Source organism: Oryctolagus cuniculus, chromosome 16, assembly GCF_051225735.1.
Source record: "Oryctolagus cuniculus isolate XC-2025 breed Fujian yellow rabbit chromosome 16, ASM5122573v1, whole genome shotgun sequence".
Lineage (NCBI taxonomy): Eukaryota > Metazoa > Chordata > Mammalia > Lagomorpha > Leporidae > Oryctolagus > Oryctolagus cuniculus.
Genome location: NC_142882.1, coordinates 45,900,764 through 45,917,657, shown reverse-complemented (window position 1 = coordinate 45,917,657; position 16,894 = coordinate 45,900,764). Strand labels below are relative to the sequence as shown.

Genomic DNA, 16,894 nt, shown 5'->3' with positions numbered 1-16,894 from the left:
AGGAGTTTCAGTGAGAGCAGAGAGAGGAGTGGAACCTCTACCCTGTGGCCTGGTTTAAAAGTTCTGACTCCCACATTTCCTGAGCTCTGCATCCCACCTGGGAAGAGACTGGCTATGAAATCAGACGTTTCTGTGTCTAAGTCAGGATGGAGCAGCAGTGCATGTCTAAGGCATTGAAAGCTTCTCAGGGTGGGATTTGAAGCAGGAGGTTGGACACTGTGGGGTTACACACATCCCACATGGTGATGCTAAGGTTCCAGGCCTACCTCCACTCTGAGTCTAGCTTCTTGTGTATGTAGTCCTGGGGAGGCAGCACATGCTGTCTCAACTGGTTGGGTCCCTGCCACCCATGTGTCAGACCTCAATTGAGTGCCCAGCCCCAGTAGTGGCATTTCAGGGGTGAATCAGCACATGTGTGATATCTGTGTCTATTTCCCAGAAATAATATTGTATAAAAGTCTGTAGAGGGAAATTGGAGATTAGGGCTGCTAATCATTGACAAAGTGATAATGGATAGGTTTTGGTTTCCAAGATGGCTGGAGTCCCTAGGTTGTAGGCATAAGATATAAATGACTTGGTGCCTGGAGACCCCAATTGTCTGGAAACCATCCAGTGAGACCCTACATATGAATCAGTTAGCCTTTGCCAAGAAATTCATGAGAAGTGCTTAAAGGTCTGTTCCAAGTGCCTTAGCCTGTGTTAGAGCAGCCACAAAAAGGAATTAGGATTCAGCCCCTTTGAATTATCTATGGAAGGCTCTTTCCCAATTGGGCTGGCCCCTTGACCTGCCAAAGGTTGGAAATGAGAACAAGACAATACAATGAGGGCAGGTAGTGGCTGCTCTCATCTGATGTGCACCTCAGACCTAGTCTCACCTACACAGGTAGGCAGCCCACCCCCTTGATTGTAAACTGAGCTCTCTTCAGGAGCAGTTTAAACCCTTCTGGGCAGGACCACACTTGGCGCTGTTTACCACTGATTGTTCTCCTAAACTTCTCCATGGGACTCCTTGCAGTCACCACAGCTGAGAGCAGGGAAGTTCCTTGTCTCTCCTGCACCCCGGATGGCTCCTTGGAGAGCCCCTGTCAGACCTCAGACTGCTGCTCTACAGGGCGCCACATTGAATGTCAGGTGAGGATGCCTCTAGACGCCTACCCTGTTGCCCACAGCTTCTGGGGGCTACACCCGGTGTCTGAAGTCCTTTGTTGATGTTGAGTAGGAGAGTGTCTCTCCACCAGCCTGGGCCATGTCCAGGATCAACAAGAAGTAGTTACAAAAGCATGACTTTGTGCTTTCCCCCCAGAGTGGGAGTGAAATGTCCCAGGGGGCACCTTGTAGCCTAATGTGTAGGATTTGGGCGAAGTGGGGAGGGGAGATGTGGAACAGGGGCAGGGATTGTAAACTGCCTAGAGCTTGTTTTCCTGATGTGCCCGGGGAGCAGAATTTTTTACACTGAACTCAGAGTGGCTGGACCGCCACAAACCACCACCGAAGCAGCAAGAAGCCAGTTTGAGTCAGATCTTGCAGACCTGAGCTAGGCTTTCCTCACAGCGCGGTGCAGTTCTCCGCCAGGGGAGGAGACGGCCGCCATTTGCTGAACTGAGGAAGTATGAAGATTGGCCCGGGCGGAAGCAGGAGGGGCCCTCTGGTCTGTGGCTGGCCTTGGCCATGCCCTTCCCCCTGCTGCAGAAGCCCAGGCAGATGATGGGGGTAGTTTCGCTGGGGGAACCCTTCTTCCCATGGCCTACGTTTCACTAGGTTATGTGGGGACGCCTGAAGCCAGTGGACCCTGACTGCGGACCCCGAATGTGCTGCCTCCCAGCGTCCCTGGCGAGTCCCGAATGGTCCACAGCAGCGGGTAACGGAAAGAGGAGGCCGCCATGACGATGGCGTCCTCTCCTCCCCCCCGGGCGCCATTTTGGAAACATTTTCTTCATCAGGCGTCCTTGGAGGTATCCGAAGCTTTCCCCCTAAATACTTTATTAGAAGTTTCTAACAGAGTAGTTGGCATTTACAGCCCACACGCAGGCCCCCAAGCTGGGGCACTCCCCGCACCCCTCCCCGCATGGCGCCCGCAGATGAGGGGCTGGGATGGCAGCTCCAGGTGGCTTCCTGGGCCGAGTCCCGCGGCTGCTGCTTGCATTGCTTTACCCTCAGCACCGCGGTCGATGGGGGCCTTTACACCCCAACCCGGCTTTGGGGACTGAGGTCACGGTTCTGGATTCCTGAAACTGCTGCTGCCTTGCGGGGTCCCTGGAAATGTCAGTTGCCAGTGGCCTGCACCGATGCTGAAGCAGACGCCCCCTGGCGGTCGAAAGCTGGTGGCGGACTCTGGGCTCAGGACCTTCATGTTGTGTGCCCAGGGAGCATGGGGTTGCTCTCTCCTGTGCTCCTGGGCGCTGGAAGCCTCTTTTGGCATCCCAGACGCCGAAACCGCCATAGCGCCTTTGTGTCTGCAGTGCCCACGCCTGGCACCTGTCCCCGGCCTGCGCCACCCCCGGACCACTGGTAAGTGCTGGCCGACCTGCTGGGCTCTTCCTGCACAGTTGCCGTGGGGCCGGGCCGGCAGTCACTTCCCTTCAGGGATTGCAGGGCCTTCCTCTCTGCAGGCAGGTATAGACCCCTGCTGGCTGGGAGAGAGGTGGGGTTTTCAGGTGCTGACTGGAGGCCTGTCTCTCCTGTGGCCAGGTGTGCAGGGAGGATTAAATGAGAGGCTGGCTGTCTGAGGAGGGGGCTGGGTCTAGAATGAGGCCCTGGGAGAGGGTGGGGCAAGGGCTCAGCCGGGATTCCAGAAAAGCTCTGGCCCCTCTCAGCAGCAAGCTGGATTGGGTGGGCGTTGCCTACTTTAAGGGAGGATCTGCTGTTCCCAGAGATGTGGGGAAATGCAATCAAAATGGGCACAGACGTTTAGAGTGGCAAGGAGGCCAATGCGTGGTCTCCATCAGACCTTCCATATTACAGAGGGTAAAGCAAGGCTGTGGGATGGAGGTGCTCTGTCTGGGTGAGAGCAGAAAGAGGCCTGCACCTGGTGGGCGTCTGGATAAACACCCCCCCCCCCCCAGCAGAGCCTGGTTGGAAGGCCTCACTCTCCTCCTCTCTGGGCAGTGAGCTCTTCTTGGGAAGGGGCTGAATTAGAGCCTCTGAGGCCCACCTGCTCTGGGGCTGCTCCCTGGGAGGGTGGGGACGAGGGGAGGGGACTGCAGTTGGCTCTTTGTTTTTCTTAAAGCAGTGGTAGACTGGACATTGAGTGCTGGGCCTACTTTGAATGAAGAGACACAATGAAGTGTATTTCCCTGTAGACATGGGACACTATGAAATTGGTGATGAGCACTGACAGGGTGAGCTGACTGCCCTGATCTGGGGTCAGGCCATTTCATTCCCTTGGTGGCTCCTGACTCCCAGGGGAGGTCATGGTGTTGATGGTGGGCTTGGTGGAGGCCCTGGCTGCCCCTCAAGGGTGCGTGTCTGGATCACAGCTACCTCTTCCCCAGCGCCTTAGATTGAGCCCTCCACCTCCCCATTATGGTACTAAGGGAGGGCCTCCTCAGTTTGGATCCTACATACAAAAAGGAACCCTTATTTTTTTTTTCCAAGTAGTCTGGAGCAGTTTAGGGGACAGTGTGCCACAGCACAGCAAGTGGACTTGACTTTGGAGCCCCCTTGCTGATCTTTTCTCAGCCCTGGCATTGCCCTACTTTCACTTTAGGGGTCCCCTTTCCTTTATAAGCCATGGAAGAGGGGGAGCAGGAAGCATCTTTATTGTCTGTGTCAGGGCTGTGGTTGAACAGCTCGTGACAGGCAGAGGACTGGTTGCCAACAGGGCCCAGCCCTTTCAAGCTTTCATTTCTAAGTGAGGCCCTTTTGATCTTATGGCTGAGGTCACGGTGGACTCAGTAGAGAATCCCAAAGTTTGTGTTGCTAGCAGCAGACATCTTTCTCTTTGTCATCTGGTAGGTGTGAATTGGTTCTTAGGTTCTCCAAGGCCTGTTGAAACACGAGGGTGTTTTCCTCCTATAGGTTCCCGGTTACAACTTGTGGTTTCAGTCTCATCTGAGTTGAAGTCTTGGCCCAGACGTGTGCTGGCTGAGGTGTTGTTGGCAGGACATTTTACTATCTGTGCAGGTGAGTGGTGTTTTATTTGGGAATAAAAGTGGGGTGTGAGCATTGTGTTTTGTGGTTGGGACATCAGAGTATCAGAGTGCCTGGGTTTCATGTGTATCACCTTCCTGCTAAAGAGATCCTGGGGGGTTAAAGCTCAAATGCTTGGGTTACTGCCACCTGTCAGGGAGATCTGGGGTGACTTCCTGGTTCTTGGCTCACCCCTGGTGCCATTGCATGTGTGTGGGGAGTGGATCAGTGGATGAATAAGCAACTGAACTCAAACACACGGAATGTTCCTTTGCCGGGAATCCATCTAATGGTTTCCCCTGACCGAGGACTGAATGCTGGTGTTGTCTGGCTTGCTCATTTCCCTAATGGTGTGTTTTAGACAATATGCACAAGACACAGGGAAGATGGACTAGAAACTACGAACTCAGTTGTGGGGAGCAACTCGGACTAGACTAAGTTACTGGAATTAAGACTTATTTTATGCATCTGCTCTCCCACAATATGGCGCTGGGAGAGGAGAAAACAGCTTCTACACAGCTGCCTCCAGTTCAACCAATAAACTGTGGGACCTGCTCCTGATTGGAGGAGAGCAGCGTACTCGGCGTGTGGGTAGCAGTGTTGGGATTGGCAGAGGAGGACTATAAAGGAGGAGAGAGACGGCATGCACCAGGAACATCTAAGGGGAACATCTAAGGGGAACACCTGTGCAGCCCCCGAGAGAACCGGCTGGTGGTGTGCCGCTCCCCTGCGGAAGTGGGGAATGTGGCAGGGGGAACCGCCCTTCCACGGAGGTGGAAGGGATGGTAGCCAACCCGGGAAGGACCAGCAGCCAACCTGGGAAGAACCAGCAGCAAACCCGGGGAGGGCCGAGCAGACGAAAGAACAGCGCAGGGTCCTGTGTCGTTCCTCCACGAAGACGGGGAGCGACATAATGGTGCCGTGACTCGGATATGAAGCCTAGGCAGGGTTTAGTGTCGTTCCTCCATGAAGAGGAGGAGCGACACTCAGTAGCTAGAGCCTGTTTATTTAGAGACAGACCTGAGGGCCCACTACTAGCGAGGGTCGGGACACGTTCTGGTAGAGACTGGGGCTTATCTAGCCTGGGTACTTTTGGTTCGGGCTGGGCAGGGATTAGACAGAGCTGAGATGGTTTGCCTTGGCTTTTTCAACCTTCCAGAGTGCTGGGGATAATGGTTGAACTCTTGAGGCAGTGATGTGGCTGTAACACGGCATCTCTTCTGCCCATGATGTTGCTCAAGGTCCTGTATTGCTACTCCCAGGACAGAGAGAGAGATGGGTGCTGGTGTCCTATTGGCCACTTCCTGCTGATGCAGGGCTGTAGTCCAGAGTGACTGGAGAAGAAGATCAGTCTTGTGATGTTCCTGCGGGATGTCTTGGGATCTAGCAGTCACTGGTTCCTGTGAGCACTTTTGAAATGTGTAATTATATATCATAAGAATAAAGCACCGTGATTATGAGGGAAAAAGAAAGTAGTAGAAAAGTTACTCAGAGTGGCAAAGATGGCTAAGATGTGGCAAGGGTATTGTAATGCATTCTTACATTTCATTAGCATGCTTTTCAATGTGCTCAATAGCATCTCTCACAGCACCTGACTGACTGGTGTACAAGCCACACTCTTTTTTTTTTTTTTTTTTTTTTTTTTATGGAGTGGACAGTGAGAGAGAGAGAGAAACACAGAGAGAAAGGTCTTCCTTTTCTATTGGTTCACCCCCCAATGGCCGCTGGGGCCGGCGCACTACGCTGATCCGAAGCCCGGAGCCAGGTGGTTCCTCCTGGTCTCCCATGCGGGTGCAGGGCCAAAGCACTAGAGCCATCCTCCACTGCACTTCTGGGCCACAGCAGAGAGCTGGAATGAAGGGGAGCAACTGGGACAGAATCCGGCGCCCCAACCGGGACCAGAACCTGGTGTGCCGGCGAGCAGGTGGAGGATTATCCTATTGAGCTATGGCGGCACTGACCACAAGCCACACTCTTTACCCAGAGGCAAAGTCCTCCTTTTATGGAGCTGAGGACGTCTAAATCCTCAGTGATTTTGCAGGACCACTGCTGACAGGACTCTACCTGGTCTTGGAAGTGAGACAGGTGTGGTGCTGGGTCATTTATGTTTTCTTTGAGAGTGAGACATAATTCTTTGTATTTCTTTGTCTTGTCTCCTGAAATTGCCAGTCTGGCTGCTCCTGGCCCAATCCCTGGCAAAAAACACCCAACAAGAAAGAAGGGTTGCTAAGTCCAAGTCACTCTTGACATGGGGTGTTTGAGGTATGGGACATCAAGTCTGGTTGAGAGTATAGGAGAAAGGGTGAAATAGGAACGTAAGAGGACACATGCCTGTCCAGTTCATGGGAAGACAGTTGTACAGCTGGATGCCACAGAGCAAGAATGCTTCTATTTATGGTCCCCCGCATGTTCACCAATGCATCCTTGGGCTGGGTCCTGACAGTGATGGTTCAGTTAGAGTGGGAGTATTTGCCTTTGTGGCTAATTTCGCTAACCTGTGGGAGTAGGGGAAGGAAATGGAGGAAACAGGGGAGGCTGGGAGAGTAATCGTCCAGTTATAGAGTTTGTGGGACAGTGATCCTACTTCATGGAAAAAGGGAAGGGAACACGTAGGATGCATTTAAGGGCTTGACCTGTCAGCAAAGCACAGAACATGCCTTTGATAGGTAAATAAGGTTGGTTGAATTCTTCCTGTTTTGGGGAAAGTACAGGGTATCCCTTCAGTCCTGTGTCCTTTGTCCAGACTGGCTGGGAAGTGGGAAGAGTATGTACAGATCCCGCATGAAGTGATGGTGGGGTTATGTTCAAAGAAGAGACGAGAGGAAGCATTGATGAGAGCTGTGTAGAGGCTTTGGGAGGATGTGAGAGATATATAGAATTGGGGACCACAAAAAGGGCAGCAGGTTAGAAGCAGCACACCGTAGTAAAGCATGCAACCCAGAAGAGAGAGAGTGCTGAGAGAAGTCTTCTGCTATGGGTCCATTCGGTTTGGCTGGTTTCTGACAAAGTCTATGGCTAATATCACAACAAAAGATAGCATCGCGGTACAGTGCTTTGAAGCGAGAGATGTGAACAGAGGATAAAAAAGGGTATCTGAGTGGGGTGAATTCCTAGAGATCGCCCTGGAGCTGAGGGTCCAGGAGTTGGAAGAGTGGTCTGGTAGAGTTGGATAGCACTGCCTTACTCTTAGAATTACTTGGAGGAATCTGTAGAAGTGGCAGTGGCTTGTGGAGACGGTTTTTGCAGTAGTGGGGGAGCCGTGTCCACCTGAGAGTTGTGGGACCTGTGGGGTAGGGTGTGCTGTAGAGGTGTTACTAATTGTAATGGAGTGAATGTACAGTGTGGGTGTCTCCCGAGTTTAGCAGTAGTGGTGGTATGTTGTGAGTGTTTGCTGTCACGCATTTCAACAGGGCTCAAGGGTGAATTGCCGGAGCATAGGGAAGAAGGAACACACGGACACGACACTGTCTTCCCAATGAAAGGCTTTTTATTGCTCACTCCAATTCACACTAGGGCTTTCCCACTGCAAACCAATCTCTGTAGTTATGTTCATTACTCCACACATCATAACACACACCTGGCATCAAAGCAATCTCAAAGGCAGTCCAACTGTAATAATATAAGTACAGCGAAGCAGAAGACATTCTTAATCATAGGGTCGAGGCACATTCCTTCCTATTACATATGGCCAATATCATTATAAATGCTGCGTTCTTAAGGTTCCTATCACATTCCCAAAAAGTGAAAGTTCAAAATCCAGAGTCCAGAGTCTCATTACCACTCGGAGAGATGGATCTCAGAACAGTCACTTACAGGCATGCAGTAGTGGGATGGCTGTCACTCTGAGCAGAAGCCCGGAGTTCCCAGGGGAATGACAAGGTAAGGAGTTGGAGAGGTCCCCTGCTGAGAGGTCTGGTCCAGCTGTGTGGTCAGGTCAGGCAGCAGGCTGATAAGGGGTCCAGGCGAGGCGGTGGCTCCACTGGAGTTTGGTCCTGTAGTCTCCGTGTGTTGCTTAGCAAGGGGGCTAGTGAGCTGGCTCTTAAGCTCCATGTGTAAGGAGATCCAGAGGTTCACATGTACTGGGCCCTTGATCGGTTGTCATCTTGTGCCATTACGGATCCATGTGTAACGGGCTGCCTATTCAGCTCTGAATGTGTGAAGATCCAGAGGTTCACAGTCACCGGGACCATGATCCTTTTATCCTTGTCATTATGAAGGGAGAGTCTCCAGGAGCGGTAGGGTGTCACCAATCAGTTGTGCTCCCTCTGGGAGTTTCCCGGGGTGCCACCAATCTGTTGTTTAGGACAGGGTGTATCTGCAGTATTCCTGGGGTGCAGCCAATCCCTGTGTGAGTAGGAAGGTAACTTGAGGTTGTCGTCTGTAGCGTACAGGTTATCAGACTGCCCAGGGATGTCTGTTCAGTCTGATGAGGAGCATCTTTCTGGCAAGTGCTGAGCTTGACATAAGTGATGTCATCAGCTTCTGGCTTAGCATAAGTGACTCCATTTTTATTTCCTATTTTTGCTTGTTTGTGGGCAGCAGTAAGCTATAACTCTTTTTTGGGCTACCAGTGGCTTTCTCCACAGTCCAGAGCCTTTTATTCATTGGGTGGGCAGTGATCTGTGACTCATTTTTGGGAGTCCTGTGGGATTCTCCTCAGTGGTATCCATAGCACTTCATTAGAGTCTGTTGCATTTCTGGGTGAGTGCTTACCTCAGGGCCAAGCCGTGCTAAGGGCTGTGCTGGTGTTTGCTGTGGGTGTTTTGCCCGAGTGAGGCAGAGGAGGTGGCAGGGCCTCTGGGGACAGCAAGCCCGGTGTTGGGGAGAGGAAGAGGAGGGATCTCTGCTGAAGGGTGGGAGCACTCATGGGGGAAGCAGTCAGGCTGGGTAGGAACACTGGGCTGGAGAGTGGTGGTCTTGGGAGCTGAGCTGAAGGGAGTGCACCCAGCATGCTGGGAGTCTGAGCAGGGGTCAGCTGCCATTGAGTGCAGTAGGATGCTGGTCAGGTGTGTGTGAGTGGGGAGCAGGGCTTCACTTGGGAGCCTTGGCTCAGAATCTTCCTCCTTCAGCCCTCAGACTCTTTCCAGTCTCACCAGGACAGTCACTCCCCAGTCTCCACTGTGGTCTGTGTCTGCAGCCCACAGCAGGAGATTTGGGGGTCACTACCGAATAACTTGTGGGCCCTGGGTCACCAGGCTCAGTTCCTGTAGGAAGCAAGCCCCCAGCAGATCAGGAGCTGTGTCTCATGTGTGGACACTCAGGGCTGCTGCCTCCTGAGTCTCTTGCTGTTGTCCTGTGGGCCATTTGGCATCTGTAGTCTGGACGTGGAGGCATGAGAATGACCTGAATGTGCAGGGTTTGTGGAGAGAATGACGGGAGGAACAGACTCAAGTTTTTGGTCTTCGTCCACCTGCTGTATTACTTAGGGAAGGACAAGTGTCGATATTAACCAAAGTACAGGGTGCACTTGGAGGAGCTAGGCCATGGAGGGAGCTGGCTGAGGAGCAGGGCTGGGTGTGTAGGAGGGGCAGGGGGTGAGTGCTGGGTGTGCATCCTGTTGGCGATGCGTGACTTCCTCTCATAGGGTTCTCCCTGAAGGGCTGACAAGAACATGGCTGCGCTGCCCTTGTGCTCTGTGATTCTTCCATATCCTTTTGTTGTGCTGAGAACCCTGCATGGGAAATCTGCCATCTGAGGCTCATCTGCATCTCTAGAATTTCTAAATCTTAAAAAAAAAAAAAGATTTATTTCTTATTTTGAAAGTCACAGTTCCAGAAAAAGGAGAGACAGAGAGAGCTATCTTCCATCTGTTGGTTCACTCCCAAGATGGTGGCAGTGGCTTCCCTGGTCCAAGCTGAAGCCAGGTACTTCTGCTCAGTGCCCTGTGTGTGTTGCAGGGGTACAGGTACTTGGGCCATCTTCCTCTGCTTTTTGCAGACTACTTGCAGGGAGCTGGATTGGAATTGGAGCAGCCAGGACAGGAACTGGTGCCCACATGGGATGTGAGGGTTTGCAGGCTGTGGCTTTATCCAGTGCACCACAACACGGGCCCCGTTTCCAGAACTTCTTCATCTCCCCGCCTCCTGCTTTTTCTGGATCCTGGATGGAAGTCTTTCTTTGTTGTCCAAGATGACTGCCTCAGTCACGTGAGCACTGGTGTTGGTTGAGTGTCCCCAGTGTGCTTTCCGCGGTTGTTCTGACAGCACGAGAGGACAGATTGCATTTTTGATTCCCTGGGAAGATTATCCAGGGTGATCTCATACCTGTGAAGGAGGGTAGTGAACCAAGGTTTAAGTCAGCAGGCTGTAGTGAATCCTCTTTTGTCCTGTGGCCATCTTTAGAATGTTTTTGGGGAAAAAAATTGACCTGATCCTCAGCAGTATTCTTAAACTGCTTACATATATAGAAATGAAGTGAGTTTTCATCTCTGTAATGGGGAACCTGTTTATAAAGGGGACATGTATTTTTATAGAAACAGATTTGAAAGTGCCCAAGTTAAGCATTGTGTATTTGTATGCAGTTAATATTTAGAATATATCTGTTGCAATTTATATGGTTAACATTCTCATAGATGGGGCGTGCACTGTGGCTCAGTGGGTTAAATCCCTGGCCTGCAGTGCCTGCATCCCATATGGGTGCTGCACTTCGAGTCCAGCTCCCTGCTAATGTGCCTGGGACAGGCAGCCGAGGATGGCAGAAGTCGTTGGGCCCCTGCACCCATGTGGGAAACCTGGAAGGAGCTCCTGGCTCCTGGCTTCATGTTGGCTCAGCTCTGGCTTTTGCAGTCATTTAGGGAGCGACCTAGTGGGATGACCTCTCTCTCTTTGCCTCTGCATCTCTTCATAACTCTATCAAATAAACCAAATAAATCTTTAAAAAAATATTACCCATAGGAAAAAAGTAAAGTGGAAGCTCATTTCACCAGTGCACCTAATAATTTCGCATTCTTGGTCAGAATACAAAGTAAATTGAGGATGTCAAGGTACAGATGGTTAAGCCTCCCCTTGGGGCAACCCCATTTCTTATCTGGGTGCCAGGTGAAGACCTGGCTGCCCTGCTTCTGATCCAGCTCCTCTTGGATGCACTGAGAGGGAGCATTCGGTGACTTGAGTCCCTGGGCCTCTGATACCCACATGGGAGACGCAGATGGAGTTTCTGGCTCCTGGCTTCACCTGGTCCTGTCTTGGTGGTTGTGTGCATTTGGGAAGTGCACCAGTTAATGGGAGACTTCTCTCTGTGTGTCTCTCTCTCTACCTTTCAAGTAGGTGAAAATAAGTAGACATTTCTTTGACTGTATTTTATCTTATTATTTGGAGGTTTGCAGTTTTATTAAGAAAAAGATGAAGGCAAACCAAACTGAAAGGCGGAGTCTCCATTCAGCAGCGCCTGAGTGTACCGGACACCCAGAGTGGCAGATAGGGTTGCGAGTGGGCTCCGTGCTGTCCTGTTGACATATGAATGCCCTGACACCCGGGCCCAGCTGCCTGTGTCCTCCCTCAGCCTGTACGGCTCATTGGGATCAGTGGGAGCGGACAGCAGGCTGAGTAGTGCACAGGCCAAGGAAGGCAGTCTGGGACCCTGATTGAGACAGGATGGTGAGGGTTGTCCAGCCATGGGAATGTTGTTAACGTAGCTGAGCTGCATGCTCTAAAATTCTGTGTTTTGTGGACTCTGCTCGATTAAAGGAAGCAAACAGGTGTTGTATCAGGTCTGGCCCGCAGGTGCTGGGATAGTGACATCTGGGGACATCTCCGCACTGGCATGGGTCTGCCGTGCATCCTGGAGACTCCTGTCCAGGCCTTGGGTCTGTGGATCTTTCGCCACTGTCACTTCTGCTCCAGCCTCATTTCTCTGCTTACTGAGCCTTGATGTCTCACGTTGTGGCTCCCTGACTGGAGGGCACACCTTTGGATCTTCTTGATGGCAGCCTGAGAGGGGCTGAGCTATTTTGCATCCTGGGAGGCATCTCCGTCCAGGCTCCCTGCTCCTTGGCAGCACAACCTACCTGCTGGGGGCCCCCTTCTGCTTCTCCCTGGACAGCCTGACCTGCTCTCCTCCTGGCTCTTACTGCCCAGCCCCCTACCCCAGGATACCTTCCCATGCCCCACGGGTGACACCTGATCCTGGGTCTCAACCCACAGTGTCATTCTCCTGTGGTATCCCATTGTGGGACAGACTCTGCAGCTGTGGTGGAGGGCCCTGAATCAGCGACTGTGTCAGTGTAAAGGGAGACGATGTGTGTGACACTGAGTGAGGCAGCCAGGGCCTGAGGGGACCTGACATTCACCTGGACTTGATTAAGATCCTGACCGTACATCAGCTCACCCCACAGGAGCTTTCGAGCAAACCACCCAGGCCAGGCATAAAACAGGGATGCAGCCCTACAGCCACAAGGAACTGAGACGGCAGCACACCAGATGGCACCATGTAACCTCAGGAGAGACCTTGAGCCTGTAGCACTCAGGCTCCTGACCTGCAGATGTGGTGAGAACCTGGGACTTCCAAGTACTTGGGCCATTTTCTGCTGCCTCCAGACACATCAGCAAGGAGCTGGATCAGAAGTGGAGCATTAGGGACTTGAACTTGTGCCCATTTGGGATGCTTGCCAGGCAGGTGGTGGCTTTACCTGCCATGTCACAACATTGGCTCCTGGATTTTTTTTTCTGAGTGTTAGGTCTTTGTTTTTTGTTTTTTTTTTTTTTTTTTTTTTAAAGATTTATTTATTTATTTGAAAGGTAGAGTTACAGAGAGGCAGAGGCAGAGAGAGAGAGAAGTCTTCCAACCACTGGTTCAGTCCTCAGATAGCTCCAACAGCTGGAGCTGGGTCGATTGGAAGCCAGGAACCAGGAGCTTCCTCTGTGTCTCCCATGCAGGTGCAGGGGCACAAGGACTTGAGCCATCATCTGCTTTCCCAGAGAGCTGGATCAGAGTGGAACAGCTGGGACTTGAACCGGTGCCCATAAGGGATGGTGGCACTGCAGGCAGTGGTGCAGGCTGTTGGATTTGTTTTTAAAAGCTTTGTTGCAGGAGGGTTTGTGGCCCAGGAGGTCAAATTGCCAGCTTGGATGCCTGTATCCCCCATGAGGGTGCTGGGTTTGGCTGCCAGTATTCTGCTTCCAATCCAGCTTCCCACTGACGTGTCTCTGGGGGGACACAGGCAGTGGCTCGAGCACTTGGGTCCCTGCCACCAATGAGAGCTCCGCCTCTCTTTGTGCTTTTCAAGTCAAATGAAAATTGATGAAAAAATTTAAAAAACAGTTTCTTTGTCCACTGAGTAAAGATTGTCCATGGGGCCCTGGTTCCTAGCTGTGGAGATTGTGACTCCTTAAGGGACACTGTGGTTGGCCCAACTGGGAGGTGCTCCTGGCTTGGGTCAGGTGGTTGCCAGAGATGCTGCCCCTCACCCTGCAGTGCCCAGAGTGCCCCGGAGCAAGAACAATCTGGGTCCAGTGCCTAGGGGAGAGCCCCTAGGTCTGGGGTACAGGAGTGGAACCAGGAGATTAATGAGGAGCTGGAGAGACAGGGTGTGATCTGCACTCTGCCATGAGAGGTGACGTGGCTTTATGTGGATTCCCTGTCCCATGCCTCAATTTCCCTGCTACAAAATGGGCATAGTAGCCCCCTCCTCATTTTTTTCAGGATTGCAGAAGGTGATTCTGTCATATCCTGATACCTGAGTCTCTGCACCTGTACCCTCATAGCTGCTGCGGCCGCCGTTACTGAGTGTCAGTGCATGAGGACAGGGAACTGGGGCGGGATCTCCCTTCCCAGCATCCCTAGAACTTCACCAAGGTCATCTTATCTGGGTCCTTGGTTTTTAGGGCTTAGGATTGCATGAGTTCAGACCTGAGTGTAACCTGAGCTTGTGGGGAATCACAGGGTTAGGACTGGTCCTGTCCATGGTGTGATCACCCTGGACTTTCATCTTTGTTGGTTGGCCCTGCAGGAAGTGAGCAGAGGGGTGGAAAGCCCTTGCTCCCCACCTCCACCTCCTCTGTCCCCCGAGTTCACTGGGCTTGTTCCTGCGGGGAAGCAAATGCCACACTGCGGGGCTGTGTCTGCCTTCTTAGGGAGATACACAGCCTTGTCCTCTCCCACGCAGCAGAAGCACAGAGACTCCTGCTCCGTCAGCTGTGACTCATACTAGTCCGTCTCTGTCCACTGCCCTTGTCCCTTCCTCCTGGCCTCTGACAACTGCCGTTGTGCCCTGAGCCTCCAGGGCATCACCACTTTGCAGATTCCACATGTGAGTGAGGTCATGTGGTGTTTGTCTTTCTGTGCTTGGTTGATTTCACTTAACCCAGTGATTTCCAGATCCTCCCATGGTACCACAAATGACAAGATTTCAACCTTTTTTATAGCTGAGTAGTATTCCTATGTGCACACGTACCCCTTTTTTTCTTTTTCCATCCATGGCGGATGGATGTGTAGGTTGTTTGCATGCCTTAGCTACTGGGAACAGGACTGCAGTAAAATTGGGGGCACAGATCTCTCTTCCACAGACTGACTTCCTTCCCCTTTATTGTACACTGGCAGTAGGGTTGGTGGAGTGGATGGTAGGTCTAGTTTCTGTTTATTGAGCAACTTCCTTACTCTTTACCACATCTACATTCCCACCCACAGAATGCCAAGTGTTCCCTCCCCTCCACACACATCCTCACTAGTTATCGTTCATTCCTTTGGTATCCTATTGTGGTTTTGCTTTGTATCTCTCTGAGATCAGTGATGAGCACTTTTGTCCCGTATTTCACATTATAAGTAGTTCCCTTGAGTGCTGTGGAACAGGAGAACCACTGACATGTCTTACTTTAAGGAATGTCTATTTCCGAGGCCAGCACTGTGGCGCAGCGAGTTGATATCCTGGCCTAAAGTGCTGGCATCCCATGTGGGCGCTGGTTCGAGACCTGGCTTTCCATTTCTGATCCAGCTATATGCTATGGTGTGGGAAAGCTGTAGAGGATGGCCTAGTTCCTTGGGTTCCTGCACCCACGTAGGGGACCCAGAGGAAGCTCCTAGCTCCTGGCTTCGGATCGGCGCAGCCCCGGCTGTCGCTACCAACTGGGGAGTGAACCATCGGATGGGAGTCCTTTCTTTCTCTGCCTCTCCCCTCTCTGTGTAACTCTGATTTGCAAGTAAATATATAGATCTTTTTTTTTTTAAAAAAAAGAAATGTCTATTTCTAACTGAGACTCTTAAGTCTGACTTATTTGTTGTTTCTTGTTTTTGCTGTTTAGTTGTTTTTATGTTGACTTTACTAACAGCTATGTCAGATGGATGGCTTGTAGACTTGTTTCTTTGCTGTACAAAAGCTGTTTAATTTGGTGAAATCCCATTTGTCTGCTGGTTGGCTTTGTTTCCTATGCTCTTGGGGTCTGATCTAAGAAATCCTTGCCCATGGCACTGTCCGGAAGCAGTTCCCCTGTGTTTTCTTCTAATTGTTTCAAAGGCTCAGATCTTACATTTCAGTTTGTCTTCTGTTTTCTTTACTTTTCACAGATTTATTTATTTATTTTAAAGTCAGAAGTACACAGAGAAGGTTAGGCAGAGAGAAAGTAGTTGTCCATCCACTGGTTCACTCCCCAGATGGCCACAATGGCCATGGCTGTGCTGATCCAAAGCCAAGATCCAGGAGCTTCCTCCAGGTCAGCCACGAGGGTGCAGGAGCCCAAGGACTTGTGCCATCTTTTACTGCTTTCCTGGACCACAGGTGAGAGCTAGATTGGTAGAGGAGCAGCTGGGACTACACCAGCACTCATCCGGGAAGCTGGTATTGCTGACGGAGGCTTTACCCGCTATGCCACAGCACCGGTCCCTTCATTTCTTTTTTGAAACCAGTATGAATAACCCACAGCATTGATGAGTATGTTCTGTGCTCATTGGTACCATGTTTTCTTCTAGGTGCATTTCATTTAATAAATTTGTTCTTCCCAACAGTGGTATAGGTTCTGTGTTGCAGTTGAGGCTCCCCAGGCACAAAGCCTAAGCAGTGCAGAGGCCTAGTGTCCCAGAGCAGGATTTGGCCTCTGGGCTGTAAGTCAGGGACTGCCACTGAATCCAGACCTCATGTTAACTGCCCTGGATGGTGAAGATACTGCTCTGTCTCTCCCCTCTGCCAGGCTCTGTGCTGTGAGATCCTCTTCCAGTCTCCAAGAAGACCTTGACCTCATCATCCTTCTGGCCCTAGGGTGGTCAACTGGCATGATGTCCACACAAGTGAAGGAACAGTTGCTTCTGGATCACTCTGATCACTTTCTGTGGACAGGTTTCTTGACCTACAATTGACAGAACATGATGTATGTCCTCTTGTGTCCATGTCAGTGACTTTAATATATGTATAGGCTGTGTAGCCATCAGCACAGTGTAGCTGTGGAACATTCCCCAAACACTTAAAGAACCTCCTGCCTATTGGCACTCAGTTCTCAGTCCCGCCTCCAGGCCCTTGAGACGCATGTCTACTCACTTTCACAAATGTCCCATGCGTGTTGATAGTGTCACGGTGTATGAGGCCTTTGCCTCTCTCTACCTTCCCAGAGCCACATGTCTTCAGGGCTCCCGAGTTGGATAGGGAGTGTCAGAACAGTATGCCCTTCTGTGGGGTGGAGAGTTGTCTATATTGAGGACAGACCATATGTTTATTCGTACATCAGTTGCTGGCCATTTGATGGCTTCTACTTGCTGGTTATTATGAATGATGCAGTTAGGGCATTCTAGACTCGCTTTTGAAAAATAGAATATATGTATGGTTATTCATAATTGACACATATAA

General features: G+C 51.3%; 1 long non-coding RNA gene across 1 annotated transcript; it reads left to right on the top strand.

Moving 5' to 3' along the window:
• Positions 1–967: 967 nt before the first annotated feature.
• On the top strand, positions 968–16,833 carry LOC149121721 (uncharacterized). The gene is made up of 3 exons (XR_016223091.1): positions 968–1,131; positions 4,018–4,122; positions 16,245–16,833. It is a non-coding gene; the product is annotated as an uncharacterized LOC149121721 (long non-coding RNA).
• The last annotated feature ends 61 nt before the right edge of the window (positions 16,834–16,894 follow it).